The 23364-nt window shown below is 40.9% G+C and overlaps 1 long non-coding RNA gene across 1 annotated transcript; it reads right to left on the reverse strand.

Annotated features, from left to right (window-relative positions):
* Positions 1 to 599: 599 nt before the first annotated feature.
* Positions 600 to 23024, reverse strand: LOC108792403. Its single transcript, XR_001941566.1, has 3 exons — positions 22537 to 23024; positions 925 to 933; positions 600 to 610 (listed from the first exon to the last, which is right to left on the reverse strand). It is a non-coding gene; the product is annotated as an uncharacterized LOC108792403 (long non-coding RNA).
* Between the last annotated feature and the right edge of the window lie 340 nt (positions 23025 to 23364).

The following is a 23364-nucleotide window of genomic DNA, read 5'->3' on the forward strand; positions in this document are numbered from 1 at the left end:
AAAAGACACGCACGACTCATGTTTCTACAATCTGAATGTTTAGATTCCTAATGTAAACACACAGCAGGAGTTTCTATGTTGCTACAAACTGACTTTAGAGTCTTTGTTGTTGTTATCTTTGAGGAATTTTGAGAATTAGTTCACAGTACAAGCAGCTAGTTAGGTCAGTCAGATATAGTTTGTTTTAAAGCTCTTTTACTGCTTAAGATTAAGCAGTTAAGATTAAGTAAATACTTAATGATATGGTCATTTTAGATACCATCTAGAAAACTTAAATTTTAGAGGGTATATCTCCTACATTTAACTTCTACCTCCTATTGCTGCTCCCCCCGAAAATGTTACCTGCTGTCGAAACGACAACCGGAAATTGCTATGTATTGCATATCATAAGCAGCTATCAGAATGCAGCCGTGTAAAAAGTGTAAAATGACACTTGAATAAGTCTACAAGTTTTATTGAGTAATACATGTAACAATTTAATTCATATGTACATCAAAGGGGGTGACCTTTCATCTGCATATGACATCAGTTAAAGAAACCTTGCAACTGAAAAGGTTTTCTTTAAATAAAATGTAATTCCTATTTAACCCCTTAAAAAAAACTTGTTTAACTCTAATCAGGCTTAATTAACTCCTTCCTTTTATAACTTCTATTTTTTCTAAACTAAAATAGAACGTTTTAATAGAACTTAAAACTTATTTCTTATTTTATAGTGGAATTTTGTACATAGATTACATAGAAAATAAAATCATTTTTGGAAAACAATATTGCCAAAAGCCTAATTTGTCTGCAAAAAACAATGCATGTATTAGTTTGCCTTAAGTAATGACAAAGTTACTATCAAATAAACAGGCATATAGTGGAAATGTAAAAATTGCTCTGGTTCATAGGGGGTATAAAGGTATAGGAGCTAGAAGTCTGGACACTTTAAAGCTTTTAGGAAACTTGGCACTTTTTGAAAGCTTTCTGCGATGTGTAGAAACCTTCATACGTACACTGTGTAAGGATTTCAGTTCATCAGATTATTTTTCACGCACTCCATTCATAGAATATAACAACATAAAAGTGTTTCCTTTATCTGTTCAGTGCAATGTCATTTGGACATTTTATTAAGGAAGTGCAGGGTCTAATATAAAGATTTGGATAGGGTGGGGAAGGATTACAATCTGTCATCTTTTTATTGCTGTACACACTTGGAAGATTTATTTTTATTTACTATTTCATAGGTGTCAGAGCAGGAAGGGAGTGATAATCTACATACCTCCTGTCTTTGTAATGGCTGTCAGGAAGAATAAGAAGTGAGCAGAAATCTCTCAAGGGAACAGGAATAAAAACATATTTCCAAGCAGAGTAAAGATGGTATACAAGCTCTGTCAGGATTTTATTGCTGTCTGTTGGCGAATCAGAGATGTCACCTCACTTTCTGTCCAAGTTACAGGTGTCAGACAGAAAGACAACATACAAATGTCCTCTATGAGGACACAGGCAGCATGTAAAATCTGACAGAAAAGCCTCAACTGGCACACGGAGAGCAATAAACATCTGACAGATGTCCCTCACTAGTTAGTCGGGTTATCTGCGGAATCATTTTACTTTTGATAATAGGGATCATGTTTTTAGGATGATAAAAGAAACCAATGTTTGTGTATATATACTGTATAATAAAAATGTGGCTGCTCCTTTTTTTCTTCTCCCCAGCGCAGTATAAAATTGTCAAAGGATCTTTGCTCTGACTATATTAAACTGGGTCTTACTATTAAGGGCAATTACAAGAAGTGAAATGGATCAGTATAAAAATATAAGTAACTCTGGGCTTAAGGCCCCATTCACACCTAGGCGTATTGTAATATGCTCGTCTGTCGCGCGACCGTCACGCGGTTTTTTTACCGCGACTCGCGGTAAAAAAGTTGCGCGATTCCAAAGGCTACTTGGCTGTATCCCAATGGAAAACGCCCTACAAAACGGCCCAAAGTAGTCCCGGGACCTTTTCAGGCGTGGGCCGTTTTGTAGGGCGTTAGGGACGGGCGGAAATACGCCTAGGTGGGAACGAGGGCATTGACTACAATGCTATTTATTTTTTTGACCGTTTTGTAGAGCGTTCGTCGAGCGTAGGACGCGCTACAAAACGATCAGGTGTGAACAAGGCCTTATATATATTATGAAAAAGTAGCAATTGTTAAGTGATGGTCTCCACTGCCATAATGTTTATTGATAAATCAGGATGCTTGTGTGAGCTCTTTCTGAAAAATTGAAAATGCTTTTGTGGCCTGATGATTCAATAAATAAAAGAGCTGCACATTTGCACAAAGTGCTTTTTACTTATTTCCAAGTGTAACAGGGTGCACATTGGGAACTGCTGAGTGTATTTGGGGTGCATGCTGGAGTGTGCCAAGTGTATTGGGGTGTATGGTGGAGTGTGATGATTGTTAAGATGTGCATGCTATTATGTGTTGGGTGTTACAAAGTGCAAGGATGAGAGTATGGATTAAAAGGGGGTGCATGCAGGGGCGTATCTGCCGCGAGGCAAACAAGGCGTTTGCCTCGGGTGGCATTTTTGCCGCCCCCAAAACATTTAGGCAGCCGGGCTGCACAGAAACTGGCAACCAGGCTGCCTAATGTTAACAGGGAGGAAGCAGCGGGCGGGGTAGCAGGAGGAGATGGGGGACGGCAGGAGGTGGAGATAGAGGAGACGGAGTGGCAGGGGCGGAGACAGGGGAGGTGGGGCGGAAATGGAAGAGGCGGGCCGAAGACTACAACAGAGGAGGCAAGATCAGAGGCCGCGATGGAGGAGGCGGGAGGCGTCGCCGAGGCTCGGGCTGGGTTTACTGTGCCAGGTAGGAGGACGACTGTTCTGGCAGGGCCCAGCATAGGTTCTGCACAGCCCACCAAAGAGTCGCAGGTGGGCTGTGCAATAACTTTTGGTGGGTTTTGCAGGATCTGTAGGGGGCTCTGCAGCTTGCAAAGCCCACCAGAGATTCTGCACAGCCCCGCTGAGACCCGTCAGACTGGAGTGTCTCAGGGGGTCTCTGCATGATCTGTGGGGGGCTTTGCAAGATCCGTAGGGGGCTCTGCAGCTTGCAAAGCCCACCAAAGATCTTGCACAATTCCTCTGAGATCCATCAGACTGCAAGGTCTCAGGGGGGTATCTGTGGGGGGCTTTGCTGGGTCTCGGGGGTCTCTGCAACCTGCAAAGCTCACCACAGGTCTTGCACAGCCCCCCTGAGATCCTGTAGCCTGCAGGGTCTCAGGGGGTCTCTGCAGGATCTGTGGGGGGCTTTGCAAGATCCGTAGGGGGCTCTGCAGCCGGCAAAACTCACCACAGGTCTTGCACAGCCCCCCTGAGATCCAGAAGACAGAAGGGCCTCAGGGGGTCTCTGCAGGTTCTGTGGGGGGCTTTGCAGGTTCTGTGGGGGGCTTTTTCAGGATCCATAGGGGGCTCTGCAGCCTGCAAAGCCCACCACAGATCCTGCACAGCCCCCCTGAGATCCGGCAGACTGCAGGGTCTCAGGGGGTCTCTGCAGGATCTGTGGGGGGCTTTGCAAGATCCGTAGGGGGCTCTGCAGCCGGCAAAACTCACCACAGGTCTTGCACAGCCCCCCTGAGATCCTGTAGCCTGCAGGGTCTCAGGGGGTCTCTGCAGGATCTGTGGTGGGCTCTGCAGGGTCTATGGTGGGCAGAGCCCATTACGGATCTTGCACAGCCCCCCCCCAGACCCTGCAGACTGCAGGGCCTCAGGGTGGCTGTGCAGGATCAGTGGGGGGCTCTGCAGGGTCTCAGGGGGCTGTGCAGGATCTGTTGTGGGCTCTGCCCACCATAGACCTTGCAGAGCTCACCACAAGTCCTGCAAAGCCCGCCGCAGACCCTGCAGAGCCCACCACAGATCCTGCACAGCCCCCCTGAGACCACAGCTTTCCTGCTACACTAATAGCGGAACATGTCAAAAACTGGATACAGCATGTGCACTATCCAGCGGCTGACAGGTTACGCAAAAAGTATTAAACAGGAAGGGGTGGGGTAAATTTAGTGGGGGGCGCCCAAGTTTTGCCTTGCCTTGCCTAGGGCAGCCCCAAACCAGAATACACCACTGGGTGCATGGCGTAGCGTTCTATATATAATGGGGTATATAGTGTAGATATCGTAGTGTAATGGGGAGCCTGCTGTGGAGTGTAGTAGTAGATGTCATAGTGTGATGGAGTACTTAGTGGAGAGTGAATACAATGGAGTTTATGGTGCAGATTTCTGAGTGTAATGAGGAGAATGCTATGGAGGCCCGAGTGTAACGCAGTACATGGTGGAGAGTCTTGAGTATAATGGAGAGCATACTGTAGAGTACTGAGTGTAATGGAATGTGTATGGTGGGGAATATTTAGTGTATTGTGGTCAATGGTGTTAATGTAATTTTCTGAGTGCTTTTGGCATTTATATTATGGATTGCTAAGTGTTATCTACTTTAGGCTCTGCTTCCTGTTGAGACACCCCTGCCACCAAATAAAGATTTAATTTTTTTAAATAGATATCCAGTATATATACACTGCCCCATTTTAATTTTTGCCCAGGACTGTTTGCCAAAAGTTGTCCCTGTGTCGTAATTTGAGCGCGGTAGAGAGCATACACCCCTACACAACTGACCTGGAAGGTCTAGGCTCAACTTGGAGACAGACTAAAAAATAATGATTTCGCTAACTTTCCCATTCTATGTTTTTGCAAATGAAAGCATCTTCTGATTCACAGCTAGGCATACACAACCTAACTCAAGCTAACAACCTGACAGATGCAAGCAACAACTGATAGGTGGACCATGCCATGCATGGCAGTCGTTCTCAACCTTTTTGGGCAATATAACGCTTCAAAGGGTTATTAAGTTCAGGAAACTCCTAAAAAATAATGCATTAAAAATCAATTTTAAAGTGAAATTTCCCCTTTTATTCATCTGCTGACTCCATGCACTCCATAGATACATTGTAAACATATATGTTTACAGCCTGTTCTTATCTCTTTAACAGTGACTGCGTCTGTGCACTGGATCCCCATTGACTTGAATAGACCTGTATAATGGAGATCTCTAGTATAGGTATACAGCCCTATTTAAGTCAATGGGGACCCAGTACGCAGGAGTAGCCAGCACTGAAGATGTTTTTGACGAACTGTAAACACAGAATAAGTGAAAATAAATGAAAATAAGTAAGTGGCTAGAGGGGAAGGGGGGGGCTGGATTAAGAAAAAGTTGTTAGGAAGGTCCTTATTATGATAAGTCTTTTAGTTTAACATCCACAGGTTTTTGGGGCCATTTGTATGGATATAGTAAACAACAAGAGATCCATAAACATTACTTTTTTGTGGTGTAATTCCTAGTCACTCTAGTATATGATTACATTAGCTATGAATAAAACACTGACCACTGAAAAAACAACACTGTTTTTTTATTCATTTATCATAAGTGCTACATTTCAAAGAACTACAAAAAGCTGGCTTTATGATATGGTGTAACAACATGTAGTATCCACTAGATAGAGGGAAAGAGAGAATTTCAGGCTTGTAAAGGTTTACAGGTTTTCATTCATGTTGTGGACTTCATTTTCCAAGTATATCCAGTGCCATGAGTAAGGGGAAAATGGAACATTAAAGGGGTGCTGTGGGAACATTTTCAGCATTGGCATTTGAATGTTTTTATGCATCTGATTGACCCATTTCTGGCAAGTAGAAAAAGGACATTCCCCATATGTCTTCATATAATTACTTTTCTCCAACACTGGCCATGTGCTTGCTCTCTGACACTTAGGCTTCTCTTTCTTTAAGTTCTTTACTTCTACTGGTAAGCAATCCCGCTCTGCTCCAGGCCTCAGATGTTTTCGGAACTTAGCACGACGATTTTTAAACCACACCTGATGAGATGAAATGCATTTTACAACAGGTAAACAATAAAAAATAAATCACATACAAAACAAGGGGGGGGGGATCATATTTAAGAGGGACTCTAGTCAATATGCTTTTTTTAATTCACATTTTTAGAGCAATTATCCTTCTGGGTGCACCTTCCCGGTGGTGAAGGGATATTTGCCAAATAGGATATACTAGAGCCTACCAGCACTTAACAGCCTTTTCATTAAATATACCCAGCCAGCCAGTGAACCCCCCTTAAACGCAGTTTGTACACTCTATCCATTTCAAAGGCCCTTCAGCATTTGCAGAATTGAAATCCACCTGCTGAAATGAATAAATATGTGGTGCAGATGCATTGAGGTTCACTGGCAGGCTGGTTAGATTGTGATAAGAAGGCTGTGCGGCACTGGGAGGCATTTTCCAAGTAGGAAATGCTCACTACAAGAAGGTGAGCCACAAAGGAATAGAGCATTAAAATTCACATTTAATGCAACAACATGCAGAGAGCTTTCCAATGCAAACACTAACCCAATTTTAGATGCACCTTTCACATTAAGATGCAGCCCGTCTCGGCTGAAGAGCCGATAGCCGACTGCGAAGTCAGCCCAGTTCTCCAGGACTGCAGAGTTGTTTTGAAAAATATAGTAATATGAGAGCATGGCACAAAGAAGTGGCCAACAGTAAGAGGACACAACACTACATTACTGATACTGTGGTTTATGTTGCCTAAAATGTCTCCAGTCATATATTTCACTTTGATACGAATGTTTACAATTCAAGAAAATGGGACCAAGCTACCATTTATACAATGGGAATTTCACTGTGTAACTGATGCAACACTACTGTGTATATAGTGCATATGACACATTACCTGAATTCTTGATTCTGGTAGATTGATTGAGACAGCGAGTTGTTCTCTTGTTACCAGATCTGGATATGGTGTTTTTTCAAATGCTTCCTCAAGCACTTTAAGTTGTTTGGAGCTAAAGTAAGTTCTTGAACGGCGGACATGATAATGGAACCTAAATCTAGACACCTCCAAGAGATCTGTCAAGTCAGAATTGTTAATACTTAGATTCCCACACTCACAATATGTCTTAATATAAATTAAATCAAGAGATAAACATTACTTTACAAAGCTGCAAAAGTATTTTGTGTGCATCAAAATTAAAAAAAATCATCCAATTGCTATAAAACCAATATTTTCCTCAATAGAAATCTTAAAACATACATTGACGTTAATGCAACATTTTTGGGAGTAAAAACCTATGTGATAATCGTTGTGAGAACCTGTACATACAAAATGCAGCAGCTAGACAATATATGTACCTTCAACAGACATGTACAATATAACCTTCAGTGAATTGAGAAAACATTTTTTGCACGATAAATTAGAAAATAAAGCATAGGAATTAACATATTGCATTTGTTAAGCTTCTAATTAATTAGGGATAGCGTGGCATCAAATTGTATAACGATAAAGAAAACTGCCTATTATCTTATTCTGTAATCCAACACTTGTAGGCAATTTCGCTACCTGAAAACTGACCAGTCATGTACAGTCAATGAGTGTTCAGTTTATACTGAACACTCATTGACTGTACATGAGACGTTCAGGTCTCAGCGACCCCCTCCTAATAATTATATTCACACCTCACTGAGGTGTAGATATAATTACTGTCCAGTCTGGACGGTGAGGTACAGATATAAGAATAAATAGAAGAATAAGCACTGTGGCAAACTTAGCACATTTGACACCCAGGGCTGCCCTATATGACAATAATTGTTTATTAATAATTAAATGAAACAAACAATACTAATGGTCTGCAACAGACCATAAAAACTGTAGGGTTCATGCACATTGGTGGTCAGTGTAAAAGTGCCTCTTAACACTGGTGGTGAGTGAAGTGCTGTGTTACATTGGTGATCAGTGAAGTAAGGCCCTATTACATTGGCGGTAAGTAAGGAGAACAATCCTTACATCAGTGATCAGTGGGAAGAATGTACCCCCTTTACAGATAGCTGAAAAGTTAATTAGCGTCAGTGGTAACATCTGAGATACAGAAATTTTTCATTGCTCAAAGGAAACCTCTGGAAGAACGCTAGTTCTAGTCTTCAGACTAGTCTAAACCAACACTGTTTTTCTTTCTGTTACTGTATGTAGGGCAATATATTCATTTTTGTGAATGGGCAACAATAGCTTGTTCTGTGAAGTATCACATTTTTAAACACTGTAGGGTCCTTCCACATTATTCAAAATACTGGAAACCCCTTGAATGAAGAAGGGATGCCAGTGGTTGGTTTCTCTTGGTCTGAATATATAGAAATGTAAACTTGGCCGTGTCAGTATATTAACTGGATAATTGTGTAATACTCTGTGGGGTAGGTTTCTTTTCTTTCAAATCCTATTTATTATACTTGTACTTTATTGTACATATATAAAGAATCCATCACCTTCAAAATAAAAACTTGACTGTAATGTGCAGTAAGACACTCTCAGGGTTATTCACAAAATGGTGAAGGGTTTGGAGAAGGCAGTAGAAGTGAACAATCTAGGACTCTCTTTCTGCAAACATCTGCATCATAACACACAGTGACTCACCTTCCACAAAACTAGCATAGCTCCCAAGAATCAGAAAATAGCAGATTACAGAACTGCATAGAAGCATAAGATAAACAGCCACCCAGACAGGTTCCCTTTGAGGCACACTTACCTCAATACCTGCTTGTGTCTAAAGCAAGGGAATAAATACACTGGCTATAGTTAGGTTATTCCTCTATACAGTTGATAAATAATGGATTGTAACTTAGTCATTGATCACATTCTTATAGTCTGATATTTTGCTTTTCTTATTGTGGTCTCTGCATTCTTGCAGGAACTCATTACCAAACGTTGAATGTCTTATACCCTGTATCAAACTGCACTCATCATATACATTGTTAATCTACTTTGTTTTCCTATAATATTTATATAGTCTGATCATAGATAAACTGAATTCTCCCCAGGTATATTGGGCAGGCAGGTATTGTAAAAGTGTTTTAGCCGGTACTTCACTCTTCTTCATAGTGTAATCAGAACTCAATGTAATCAGAACTCACTCGTATGAACATTTTCCATTCCTAAACTCTGAAACTGCCTGATAATTGCAAACAAAACCTGCCAAGCAGAGCATTGCTTGCTTTTATGGAGCTGTTTATGGAAAGCTTTTGTGTCTTGTTGGGTAAGTAGTTAATGGTATATTATTTTAGATTAGGATGTTACCGTTTTTGTTTCCTCATTTCACTTGATATGTTGGTGACAAATCTATGCTGCTTCTAAAATAGCTTTTAAAAGAATCTTAAAACAACTTTACCTGCCATAGAGGTTATAGAGTTTCTAGTAACAGATGGAGGTGATGATGCTTCAGCTCTTTCCTGATGGAAATGATAGACCAGAGGCACTGTAGAGCATCTACGACTATTACAACTGTTGCAAAACATTGTGTATTGTAGCAATTATACCAGGACTCCAAGGTACAACAATCTAAAAGAAACATACAGCGATGAAAGTACAACATACTCTTAAAATAAAATATTTTGACAAGCACTATACACAAGAATTCACCATATGTGTTGCAATAAATATGTCTACCTTTGTGAATTAGGTTTTCTATTAAGATCAATCATAAAATAATTGCTGCAGAAAACTTAAGTACAATAATTTAATGGTCGGTAAACATGTAATAAAAATGTTTCTCTATGTGAAAAAGGCTCTTATTTTCATAAATATGTTTAAGTACACACAGCTATCTAAAAATGACATATTTGAATGTTGTTTATTCTATATGTTAGTTGTCATTTTATGCTAAGCTTAACATCTGCTAGAGGGCAAGATCATAGCTGTATGTTGAAAAATACCACTCTATGTTATGCTATTTAGACTTTTGGAGCAGTAAATATTAGGTAACTAGAGGAAGTTAACACTAGGTTCTAATATATCTTACCTATCAGAAATATTCAGCTTCGCTCCACAGTGTCTTCCTCCAATCCGAATGATGTTCTTTACTGAAACTTTTTACTCTACAATGTCCAGCTCAGTTTCTGTTTTTAAATGCACAGCAAATCAATACCTCCTTTGGAAAGTAATGGTCAAACAGGATTAGTGATTTCAAGGTCTTTAAAATTCTTATTCTTCCTTTTAAACTTTGTTAGGATCAACACCTGTTCGTGCTGTTTGCGGATTATACTCAAAGCAGTGAAAAAAAAGGTAAATAGGGTATAAGAAAGCGAACAAGTTAGAAGTATGGGTGGGAGGGAGTAAATGGTATGAGCAAAATGGGTTAAATAAGTAAAGAGCTAAGCAAACGATAGTGTTTAAGAAAATGTAGCACTCTTTTTTTTGTGAATTCTATAAATAATTCATTGTGGTGTCTGAATAAATCAGAAAAATAAATTTTGTGTTATAGAACACAGCACCTGAACTAACTTTGGTAGTAATTTTTAGCATGGTTTTAAGTTGCTGTAGGGCCTCCCTTTTTTTTTTATTCTTGGCTGTCAGGCCAAATTAGGTCCCTACCAGAACACATCGTTTTGTTGATCCTTTTGGCAGAGGTGGGATTAAAAGTGAAGAAGCTTTGTTACCCAACAGAGAGGATTAATAAAGATTTGCTGTCTTAAACAGAAGAATAAAAAGCAATTCCATTGTCATTTTGCTCTACTCTAAAAGAAAATTGAAGCACAAAGGATGAGCATTTATGTAAATAACATCAAACATGCTACATCATATAAGTACACCAAGAAGAAATTTACATTCAGGTCACGGACACACACACACACACACTTTATATATATATATTAGTGTTGCCTTCATCTAAGTTATGAAGCTTTTCAATTTTGTCCCCTGAAGTTTTTGTGGGGGAAAAAAGTTAAAATAATATCTTTCATTCAAGGAGATGAATAAATGGCTACTCATCACACTAGATATGCATCGTTATTGACTAGAATTTATTAAGAAGCAGTTCATACATAAAACTGTATATATACATTAGGAAGACAAACTAAACACAGTAATACAGATGTTAAAATGTGCGAGGGCTGCTGCCTATTCAGCTACAGCCTTGGCAAAATTCACTTACAAAAATACATTTTGTAAAGCCCCATAAGGGGTATTGTTTTAAGAAAAATGGCAGCACCTTTGGAGCCATGTCATGGACACTATATACAAACTCATATGGTTTTCCATATCTTTTGAAGCCATCATAGAAAGCCTCCCAGGGGGTGCCAAAAAAAGCAGGGTTTGCTTAAGCACAAACTGTGCTCTAGGCCCCCCTCTGTGCACCATTCACCCTGCATCTGTATTGAAATGTCTTGCAGTGTCATCAACCTCTGTGGGGTCATAAGGTCTTAGATCCTTCTTTTATAAAAAGTTCAAACTGTTCTACTGTGCTTTGTCCTCATTACAGATTTAAGTGGACAGGAGGTTCACCGATTATGTGACATGTATTGATCATGCACTGCAAATCTCATGCTCGCTTTTTTTGGTGATGTGGCCGCTGTTGCATTCTGACAGCGGTGTTAAAGAACATGGCCACATTGATTGCAGACACATCTGCTGTTCTCTTTCCTCCGTACTTCACACATCTCGTATGGTCATAGGAAAAAGCCCTAGATGGGTGCATTCAACAGTTGTACTTAAGACTCTCATTTATCTGCATTATGCAGCTAGAGTAGAAAACCAGATAATTTAGATGCCAAAGAGAAAGTAGACAAAATTTACTGTTCACAACTTGCCAATAAAATATTGACATCAAAAAACTGTACAGACATTTGAATGACTTTTATAGAATGAAAAAGAATATCAAATACTGCATATTCATGTAAATACATAACAGAAAGAAATCAAGAGTTGGATTTAAGTTGGTGACATGTCACAAATTAAGTGATAACGTAAAATAACCCTGTGCTTTGCCCATTAGGTCAAAGTGATAAGTTCACTTCAATGCACCCCTTTTCAGCTGCACATGCGCACCTTTTCCTTTGCTCCCCCACAGCTCTATATAACCATCAGGAGCACAGAAAGACCAGTCAGTATAAGCTCTAAGTATCTCAAAATAGTGCTTACACAGGGCAGTGCTGGTCCAAACACTAGTGCTGTCACATGGTATTAATCAAATGGTCATCCATACCCTGAGTTACCCAGTGTTTCTTGGATTTCAGTGGCTGAACAAAATGGCAGGGGAGTACAGAAAAGGTAAGTATAGTCTGCTGGGGAAGGGGGCATTAAAGCAAAGTTGTTGCTTTGCTGGAGATGGGCAAAGCACATGTTTGGTTTATAGTGGGTGTAAACCACTCAGAAAAGGCACATTTACCTTATAATTGCCCTTTTCCAGTGATGCGAAGGCTGCAATCTTTTTCACTGCTCAGTCGCCAACTCTTCCGTTGTCATAGTTACATAGTTGTTACAGTTGAATAAAGACATAGGTCCATTGAGTTCAACCTTTGGGTTTTGTGTGCGTGTCTGTGTGCATTTGTTACCAAGATTATCTGTACTCTTTATTATCCCATCATCATTAAACAATTTGTACATTAATTTCATATCCTCTCTCAATCTCCTCTTTTCCAGAGTGAACAAGTTTAATGCTTGCAGTCTTCCCTCATAGTTTAGGTCTTCTAACCCCTTTATTAGCTTTGTTGCCCTTCTCTGGACTCTCTCCAGCTCAAGGACATCCCTTCTATGGATTGGAGACCGAAACTGAACCGCATACTCAAGATGTGGCCGACCAGTCTTTTGTACATTGGCAGAACAATGCATTGGTCTTTACAGTACATTTCCTTTTCTATGCATGATAGTACCTTGCTTGCCTTATTTACTGCAGCCTGGCATTGCATGTTACTAAGGCGACAGTCCACGAGGTCTCCCAAATCTTGTTCTACCTCTGATTCCCCAGTGGAACACCCATTAATAAGTAGCTCGCTTTTGTATTTTTTACTCCAAAATGCATAACCTTACACTTCTCAATATTAAATCTCATCTGTCATGTAGATGTCCACCCCCTATTTTATCCATACCTTCCTGTAATATTGCTATGTCTTCTGTCGAGTTTATTACCCTACACATTTTGGTATTGTCAGCAAAAACTGAAATATTGCTATTATTATCAGTCCCAATATCATTGATAAACAGGTCGAACAGCAATGGCCCCAAGACAGAACCCTGTGGCACGCCACTGCCAACCGAGGACCACTTGGAAAATTAACCATTTATTGATACTCTCTGGACACATTCACTTAGCAAACTTTCTATCCAAGTACACACCATTTCATCCATGCCTAAAGATTGAAGCTTGTAAATTAAACGTTTATGAGGTACTGTATCAAGTGCTTTTGCAAAATCAAGGTACACTACCTCCATTGGCTTTCCTCTGTCTAGGTTGCCACTCACCTCTTCATAGAATGCTAATAGTTGGATTGACATGAATGGTCTTTCCTGTAGCCATGTTGGTTGTCACTAAAGATATCATCCCCATCAGCATATTTATGAATATGGTCCTTTATCATACCCTCAAGTAACTTGCATACTATCAATGTTAAGCTGCCTGATCTATAGTTCCCAGGTACGCAGTTCTCAAACCTTTTTTTAAATATTGTTCATCCATACCTCTTCTGAGTTTGGAGTCATTAGCCGTGTTGATGTGGCTTGGAGTCCTGGCATGCCGAGACTGTACATTTAGAAAAATGCTGTACATAGTATGTCATGTCAAAAAAAAAAGCGGTCAGTATTTTATTTTAAAAAATCTACTTTCGTTCCATGTTAAGTTGCAGATACTAGTATCTTACTTTTTCTAGCAAATAATTGCTAGCATCACCGCAAATGAACGTATATCTGCTGATACGAAGAGATCTTCTGCACGTGGTCCAGATGGGAAATATTTATTAGATTTTAAAATTGGCCTGTTAGTGTTAAGTACAAGTTTGAGCAGTATCAGTTACTACCGTAAATATCAAAGGTGTATTGAGAAAAAGCTTTAGGAATGTAACACCTAAAAAATCACAGAGCGGTGTCTCACTGAGAATGCCAGGTGATGAAACATCACTCCATTCTTACGGAACTTTCCTGAAGTCACTGTGAAAATCCAAGAGCACTCTCAACCGCTCCTCCAGATTGCCGCTGCTTGTTCTGCTCCCAACACCACCCTGTGTGTGTTACAGCTGGAAAGAACATGATTCAAATAGACAGAGGCCTTTGGTGTTTAGTAGACATGTGCACCAGCAAAAAATTTGATTCAGATTTTGCATTATTTTGTTTTGTGGGCCTGAAAGTCAATTTGTTTTGGAATTCGGATGAAATTCGTTAGCGGTAGTCTGTACGAAATTTCGTTTCGTTCGTTGCAGCAAAGTAACATTTAAGAGGGGGAAAAAGGTTTTTTTTTTCTAAAAATTTAACTTGGCTGCAACAAAATTTCATCCAACAAACTCAATTTCGTACAGACCACCCACTAACGAATTTCGGAATCGGAAATCCGGATTCGTTTGCATTCATTATATCTGGAATTCGGAGTTCATATACATCCGAATCTCCGAATTTCGATTCGGAACGAATCGCACATGTCTAGTGTTAAGCACTTCTGCCACCCACAGAAAAGAATGCACACAGAATACCAGACCACAGACCATACCATTGGCCCACCAATATCTAATCATAACAGAGATGTAACCCACAAAGTGAGTAACCCTAGTTCTAACATTTGGATTAGCAGGGCTGGTACAGAGAATGTGATGCTGGGGTGGAAATAAGAGGGTGAATATACTGGTAAGTAGATGTGCACGTGGGAGTTAAAAAAAAAGAAAAAAAAAAGTACTAGTTCTACTGCCTGCAAATGGCTTGGGAAAGGGTCAAGTGCAGACTGCTGCCCTAGCTATGAATGAGGGGTAGAAGTTTGCTATTATGAGGGATACTATTGCTGTGCTGGCTATAAATGAGGGGGTAGCTTTGTTTTTATGGTTGGGAAATGTGTTGGTTGTAAATGCGGGGCGTAAAATAGTGGCCATGGGGGTACTATTTCTGTGGTGGCTGTAAATTGTGGGCCATGGACAGGGTTAGGGAGTCATTATAATGAGGTACTATTACTGTGCTGAATGTGAGGGGCATTGTGGTCATGGGTAGTATATTGCTTTTAATGGCTGTGAGTGGGGAGGGGGGACATTATATCATCATCAGAGCTGGGTAAGTTGTAGTCACTGTCATTGGGGTGCTGTTGGCTGTGAAAGGGGGAGGGGCATGAGGATGCTGAAGGTTGTGAATTAAAGGATGACATTGTTATGTAGTTCTGGCTGTGACATGGCTGACATTGTGATGTGCATAAGGGGGGCACAATTGTCATGGGATGCAGACTGTGAATTTGGTACATCAGCTGTGATTAGAAGCAAGATGTAAATTTGGTGGCTGCCAGAAGGAGGTCACATAGATTTCTATCCATGTAGGATGCTGTTAATGAAGAGAAAATGACTGTTATACCTGTCAATCGGTGCCTCATGTTCCTGAGTTGAATCATTTTGAAGGAATAGGAAAAAGGGAATCAATCTGTCTAAAAGAAGCAGTGGAAGAAAGGTAAACTCTGAGGCCCCTCACTGCATTGAGGCACTGGCAAGAGATCTCCCTTGGGGGGAGCTGGTGCCAGACACAGGAAAGGTTACACAACATCCTCATTAAGGTGAAATTCGGAGACCACCTTGGGTAAAAAAATGAAGTCCTTCGCTTTAAAACAACCTCATCTCTATGCATTATCAAATAGGGTTCCTTACAGGTCAATGCTGATAATTCAGAAACCCATCTAGCAAAAGTCATGGCCAGAAGAAAGATGACCATATACAACAACATCAAGGGACTGTCCCAAGCCGGTTAGAAGAGGGTCTTTGTGAAAACCGGCACTAGATTTAAATCCCATGGTTAAAATGGAGGTCGAACAGAGGGTGCAACCCCTTGTATGAAAGAACCAATTTGTGACTTTTTAGCAATAGGATGTTGAACAAAGAATGGACAGGGCAGACACCTGACCTTTGATGGTACCAAGAGACAAATATTCTACCCCTGCTGAAGGAAAGAAAGAACACGGCACACCAAAAAGGCATGTGGGGAAACCCACTCAAATTCTTCACATTCGAAGAACAATTTTGTGGGAATTCAATATATGACCTTTAGGAATTGCTGGGAAAAATTAACCTGAAATTCCCGTCACTTAGAACCTATGTTTCAACTGCCATGCTGCCAAAGACATTGAACGAAAAGCATTGTGGAAGATTAGTTCATGAAATAATAGACCTGGCCAATATGGTAGTGGCCTTGGAGATTTGATGAACAAGGCTACTGTACCACACTCTAGGTCAGCCTATTGCTTTGAGAATGACTGCAATGCTCTCGCCTTAAATCCTTCCAAATTAGGGGTTTACTGATCGCATGGTGCCACCAGGGAATTTGCTACATCTGCCGTCTGTTCCCACATCCTGAAGACAAACCTATCAAGCTTTTTGTTAAACTGAGAAGCTAGCAGATTCACATCCAGCAGCTCCAAATCATACATACTGTATGTCCTGGAACACCCCCTGATGAAGAGACCCTTTCCCCGAGTCCAAACATCGTCTGCTGATAAGATCTGCCACTCTTCCTCCCTAGAATATACACACTGGACATCACTGAAACATAAAACTCTGCCCAGAACAGGATAGACTAGCTCCCTCAACACAATCTCTGGTGCCTGCTCACCACCCCAATCATTGTCTGATTGATCACAGTCCAGATGACTCGTCAAAAGGGGAGGTCTAGTGAAATAATAATAAATTGCTTGTAACTCAATTGGAAGCTTTGATTCTTTCTGAGACCGACAACCCTGAACATACAGATGGGTCAGAATGCCACCCAAACCCAGAGGACTAGAGTCCATCCTGTGACAATCTTCTAATGTAAGGGAAGAAAGAACTTCCAAGAATGCCGTGGAAAGATGCCAACATGACAAACATCTTGGTTTGAGGATGTAACTGGATAGTCTTGTCCCAAGAAAGACTGTAGTTGCCCCATACTGTGAAAATGTTCTTTTGAAAAATTCTGAAGTGGAATCTAGCAAATGGGACTGCTTCAAAAGGTGGATACCAGCACTGTAGCTAAACAGGAAAACCAATGTTGGGATTAAAGTTGTTCAACTTGATTCTACAGCTTCGTCAACTTTTAAAAACATGAGATGTCTCCTGCAGATGCCTAAGCTGTATATTATTACTATTTGATTTCCTTGATTGCAAACATTCCCGAAGGGAATGAAGTAACATTTTACCGAAGCCCTGCTGAAGGGGGATAGTGTGGACACCCGAAATACGTTGGATGTTTTACCATATTGATCCTTTTAAACAAACCATCACTCTGGCGCTGTGCAGATCTGCACAGAGTAAAGGGATATCCTAGACATAACCTAGTTATCATCAAGCACAGTGTCGCACAAAGTTCAACATGATGATCATCTAGTCAACGCAATCAATCGGTTGCATGTCAACCAGTGGCGGACCTAGGGAACAAAGGGCCCTGGTGCAAGATTATTTTAGGGGGTAACCCCAGATACTCATGTAAGGGGCCCGGGCAGCCTGAGGGGCCCTTACATGGGTATCGGCTGACGGCCGTACAGGTGACAGGCAGGAGGTGGAGGCGGCCGGGCCCCCCGCACACTCGAGATCCTCACCTGGGGTGCTCTCTCTGTGCGGGCCTCCGGTGTCCCCCTGTCTCCAGTCGGCCTCCACTGCAGTGACTGACTGCGCATAATGTTTTTACGGCTAGTTGCCCACATCTCATTTAATATATTGCCGCTGGAAGTGGTTATACCAAGAATATGGCTGCTCCTTGTACCGTTTTAAGGCCTGTTCACACCACTTGCAGTGCGTTCCGGCCGGAATGCACTGCATCGCATTGCGGCCAGCTCACTTTTTTGCCGGGCTGGAGGGACGGAAGTGACGTCACGTTAGTGACGTGACGTCACTTCTGGCCTGTCCGGCGACAGACGAGGCCACGTGTGCAGGTAAGAGGAGCTAGGAAGGTAGGAAGGAAAGGAGGGAGGGATGCAGCCCTGACCAGCCCACCTGAGACCCCATCAGAGCCCACCATAGACAGTCTCAGATGGGCTGTGCAGCATCTATGGTGGGCTCTGCAGGGTCACTCTAAGGTGGGTCCTGTGCGTCGCTAAGCCCTGTGTCCAGCGCGTCACTAAGCCCGTGTTCGGCGGTGGGGGGGGCCCGGCCTAAAGCCGTGTAAGGGGCCCCGAAATTTCTGAAGGCTGCCCTGCCCGCCGCATACCCATCCGATGGTAACCGGCGGCCGGACACCAACGGGTCCCCCCATCTCTGGCCCAGGGCTCTGTTTGAATAGATATGGCCCCTCCCCCGTAGGCTCAGGCACCGCACGCACCGGCGGTAATTTCGCCACTGATGTCAACACCTGCAGCTGCCAGATCTCTGCTTAGCAATCTAGGCATCTCTGTGTCAGATTACACTGGGGGAAGTGGCAGTGCATCATTGTAATGAGCAACAAATTGCAAGTCATAACATTTTCAACAACAGAAAATACCCTTCACCCAAAGATGAAAGGGGGTCAGAAATAGTAATTGATGCCATTGGTAACAAATGAGAATTCCAAGATGTGCAAAAGGCACAATCATTCCCTGTCCTAAGCTCAACCCTTCTACTAGAAAGGGGCGGCGCGCAGCGCGTGTGGAGCCGTGAACAGGGCCAACCAATCGGATACCGATTAATCGATGATTGAAAAAGTTGACAACTTTTTCAATAATCGATTATGTCGATTAATTGTTGCAGCCCTACCTTCTACATAGTACAAATTAGGTTAAGCATAGAAGATTCGCCCGTAGCCACACCACTCTTGCGTTTAGTGTATCTATTCAGAAGTTTTTCCTTGTCTGTTTGTCTACCATTCGTGCTACCTTCTGTTCAATCTAGAGTTCCTTTTCTCTTGAAGTCAACATCCATAGAGGCAGACTACACTCCCATGGGCCTTAAACCTCTTAATATTTGCAAGTGTAGTTACAGTAACAACAACTTTGACATGCTGGTCTATAATATTTTTTTCTCATCTTTTCACAGATGAGAGCAGGTTCCGCCTGAGCACATGACACACGTGAATGGGTCTGGAGAAGCCGTGGAGAACATTATGCTGCCTGTAACATCGTTCATCATGGCGGGTTTGGTGGTGGGTCAGTTATGGTCTGGGGAGGCATATCCATGGAGGGACGGATAGACCTCTACAGGCTAGACGATGGCACCCTGACTGCCATTAGGTATCGGGATGAAATCCTTGGACCCATTGTCAGACCCTACGCTGGTGCAGTAGGTCCTAGGTTCCTCCTGGTGCAGGACAATGCCCGGCCTCATGTGGCGAGAGTATGCAGCCAGTTCCTTGAGGATAAAGGAATTGATACCATTGAATGGCCCCCACGCTCGCCTGACCTGAATCCAATAGAACACCTCTGGGACATTATCGGTCCATCTGACGGCACCAGGTTGCACCTCAGTCTGTTCAGGAGCTCATGCCCTGGTCCAGATCTAGGAGATACCCCAGGACACCATCCGTCGTCTCATTAGGAGCATGCCCCGACGTTGTCAGGTATCCATACAAGCACGTGGGGACCATACAAACTACTGAGTACCATTTTGAGTTGCTGCAATTATATTTCAGCACAATGGACTAGCCTGCTGCATCATTTGTTCACTTTGATTGTTGGGGTGTCCTTGAATTCGGCCTTCTGTAGGTTGATAATTTGTAATTTCAAATGATGTAGCATCCTTTCGTTCCTAACACCAATATTGCCGATGGCCAATTTTGGGTAAGGTCGTTTTTTTGCAATTTCGCGTGCGCAATTTTAAGGCTTGACATGTTTGTTGTCTATTTACCGGACGTGACCCCGTCTTTTATATTTTACCAAAAAATTGAATAATAAATCATTACATAATGTAAAGGAAAACTTTTTTTAAAAATAACTTTTTGGTAATTTTTCCTTAATACAGCAAAAAATAAAACCCGCAGTGGTGATTAAATACCACCAAAAGAAAGCTCACTCTGTCCCCCTAAAATTATATCACATTAATTTCAGTAGTGTTGTATGACGGAATAAACATCAACATACTGCAGCGCTGAATACTGAAAAATGGCCTGGACAGGAAGTGGGGTTAACACCCCAGTCTTCAAGTAGTTAATAAGTGTTTTCCTAAATTAAAACTTGGGGAAAACTTTTAAAAGCTTAGGATTTTGGATGACCCTGACAATGATCGCACAAGGTGCTCCATTCTTGTTCTAGTGCATTGCACAACTCCAACTAAAGGGGGCCATACACTGTGCCAATTTCAGGGAGTTCTGGAGGAACTGGCCAAAATTCACACAGTAAGTGTCGCTGTTGGCACCCTTTTGGCCGGCATCCCTCAATCAATTGATCGAAAGGAGCCGGTCAGAAAATCTTCGTACAAACAGAGGCGGCAGAATACAATGCATGAGTCCTTTATCAACGCGCTCGTAGCGTTGGAGGAATCTGCTCTATTTTTTCATTCAGCACGCAGGTTGAGCAGTGTATGGCCAGCTTAACCCCTTCATGACTGAGCTTGTTTTTAGTTACTGTTCGTAAATGACTGACACACTTTTGACATTTTTGCTGTGTGATTCTTCCACGTCAGTAATATACTTTCTTACAAAGTGCACGCACACATATTATATATTGTTTTTTAGAGGACAGATAGGGCTACATATTTATATCACATATGTGTGTCTAACGCCTCACTTAGGACAAATAAAATATAAAAAAAAAGGAGGAAAAAAAACGTAAAAAATACACTTTTTTCCCAGTTTTGATTTGTAGTATTTTTTTTACAAAACCAGCACAGCTAGAAAATGCAATAAATACATTCATTTATTATTTTTTTTTTTTTTTACACTTTAAAAAATTTTTTTTTTTCACTTTTCACTTTTTTTTAAACTTAAAAATGTTATTTTATTTAATTATATCAAGCAGTCATTGTGAATTAATCTCACTGTTACTGCTTGATAAATTAATACATTTTTGGTTATCAGGCTGCTTCAAACTTCAGAACAGCCGATAATAAAAGGTTTTCTGAAAGGTTGCAACAATGATCAGCAAACTGAAACATTCGTCTTTCAGGAATAGATACATTATGTATCTATTCGTGAAAGAAAAAAAAACCAGTATAGATTGAGAGAGATATCTCTCTCGATCTATACGAGCGGTCAGAATGCCGGCAAGTGTGTCCGCTCTGCTTTGACTCTCAGACACCCGATATTATACCCGGTGTCTGAAAAAGGTTAACCCTTTCATTAATGAATGCCTCTGTAGTAAGGGCATCCATTAATGAATGGTAAAAGCTGATTCTCAGCGGTTACAAACCCTCTAAAGCAGCAAATAACTTGTCACGTACAGTGTACGTGAGGAGTCATTTGGTCCCTTTGTGGCTGGACGTACAGTGTACGTCTCCCGTCACGAAGGGGTTAAAGCAAGTTAAGTGAACTGGCTTCAGAACACCTGCAGTGTTTATTAGCTGGCATTTTTAGGTCTCAGATTGATTTATGTTACTGAGAATTGTCGGAATGCGTTAGATCAGTTATAATTGTGTGGAATTTGCTTTTATACAGGTATAAGCATGAAATATAGAAAAAGATGCACATAGTTTCATAACCATTTCATATTTTATTGTGGATCATCTTGACACAATTACAGCAGCTTTTGTGGTACCTTTTCTCAGTCCTCCTTAAGGGAATGTGAATAGCAAATTTAACAAATACAGACTGAAAACTTCTAAAATCACCAAACAGGGTTCTGGATAGAAGATATTCTACATGCGAATGTAGCTGGGGACATAGAAGGAACAAAAAAACAGAATGGAAACTTGACCAACTTCTTTAGATAACCTGGTATTGGAGACCAGCATCTGGACACACGATGCTTCAAAAAGCTGGGTAGAGAGGAGACGACATAGTATAGGGCAAAATACATATACTATATAAGTACCACAACAGAATGCCTACATGCAACATGTAGACAAACAAGATCCTTCTTGCATGCTTCATCCTCTACTGCGTCGGCTCATGGAAGGTACAAAGATTTGTAAAACATAAGAATCAGTTTACTTTTCAGTTTGATTGAAGTTTTATTATTCTCAAATTGCAATTTGCAAGGATATTATGTGTTTGAACAATCATGCACACTTGCCATATAAAATGTGCTAGAGTTCAGTTATAGTGTTTATGTGGGTGCCATATTTGTAATGTTTGCGTCCAGACTAAGCCTACCCTGCGGGACCAACATTCTTAAAAACAAAAGTCAATTATTTGTATATGTTTTTACTGCTGCAGCCATATGTTCCTTACTTGTAATACAATTACACCTTTATAATGTATAGTGGTAGAATAGTCTACATTTGCAGTAAAAATCAAGAAATGTAACAACTTCTGGAAAAAAAAAAAAAGAACCCGGGCTTTTGTTTCCTAGGCAACATAAAAAGGTAAACCTCTATACCAGTCATTTTTATGACCGTGTTCCTGGCCTACTTGGAAATATGTTCGGAAATTAAGGCACCACCTGTTAAATCCACTGATTCCAACATGAGTTATGAATCACTACTTCATTTAACTTTTGTACTGTTATGACAGTCAGGCTTTTATGATGGCAAAGGCCTCTCTCATTTTAACTTAGGATAGACAGACTATACAGCACAATATTTTTACATGTATATAACTTTTCTTTAGAAGTACAGCAAACATAAAAGAAACACACTGGGCAAAACCAAAAAGACACTCAAAAGAAAATAAAAGATGAATTTTCCAGTTTCTGTCCGCAAAATTATCCTTAGGAATGTGTTGTTGGCCCATTAACTGTGCAAAAGAGACCAAAAAGCACATGATCCCTTACCCAACATGAGTAGCACTGTGAACATGAAAAACTAAATATAGGATATAAAGTATTCTCTTATTACTAGTATTCATGCAAAACTGAAAAAAGCAGAAGAGTTTCAGCAGAAAACTGGGATTGATTTACTAATGGTAAAAGGTCATTTTCTCATTAGATGAAGCAAACCTGCTCCTTCCCATTATCCAGTTACCTGAAGGAGAAGTTCTTGCGTTTTTAGAACCCTCTGAATGACACAGTGTTTGAAAAACACTGCTTCTCTTAAGCATGTGAAAATAACCTAAATAATAATCAATCTCATTACATTAGTAAATCATTAAATGCAATTCAGCAGACCTTTTTGTAGGATGCCAAGTGTGGCTGTGTCAGCAAAAGAGCTACAAACTTTGCTTAAAGCGGTTTCATTTGGAGGAAGCAAACTGATTGCAAATCAAGTACAGCAGCTCTTACAAAAATCCAAAAACAATTATGTCAATCCCTAGTGTTTTCTGATAGTGTATGCATAATGGCAAGAAAGAAAAATGGATTTCATAATTTTGATATCAGAGGAATC

This window comes from Nanorana parkeri, unplaced genomic scaffold (genome assembly GCF_000935625.1).
Source record: "Nanorana parkeri isolate BGI_ZX_2015 unplaced genomic scaffold, ASM93562v1 scaffold637, whole genome shotgun sequence".
NCBI classification, from domain to species: Eukaryota; Metazoa; Chordata; class Amphibia; order Anura; family Dicroglossidae; genus Nanorana; species Nanorana parkeri.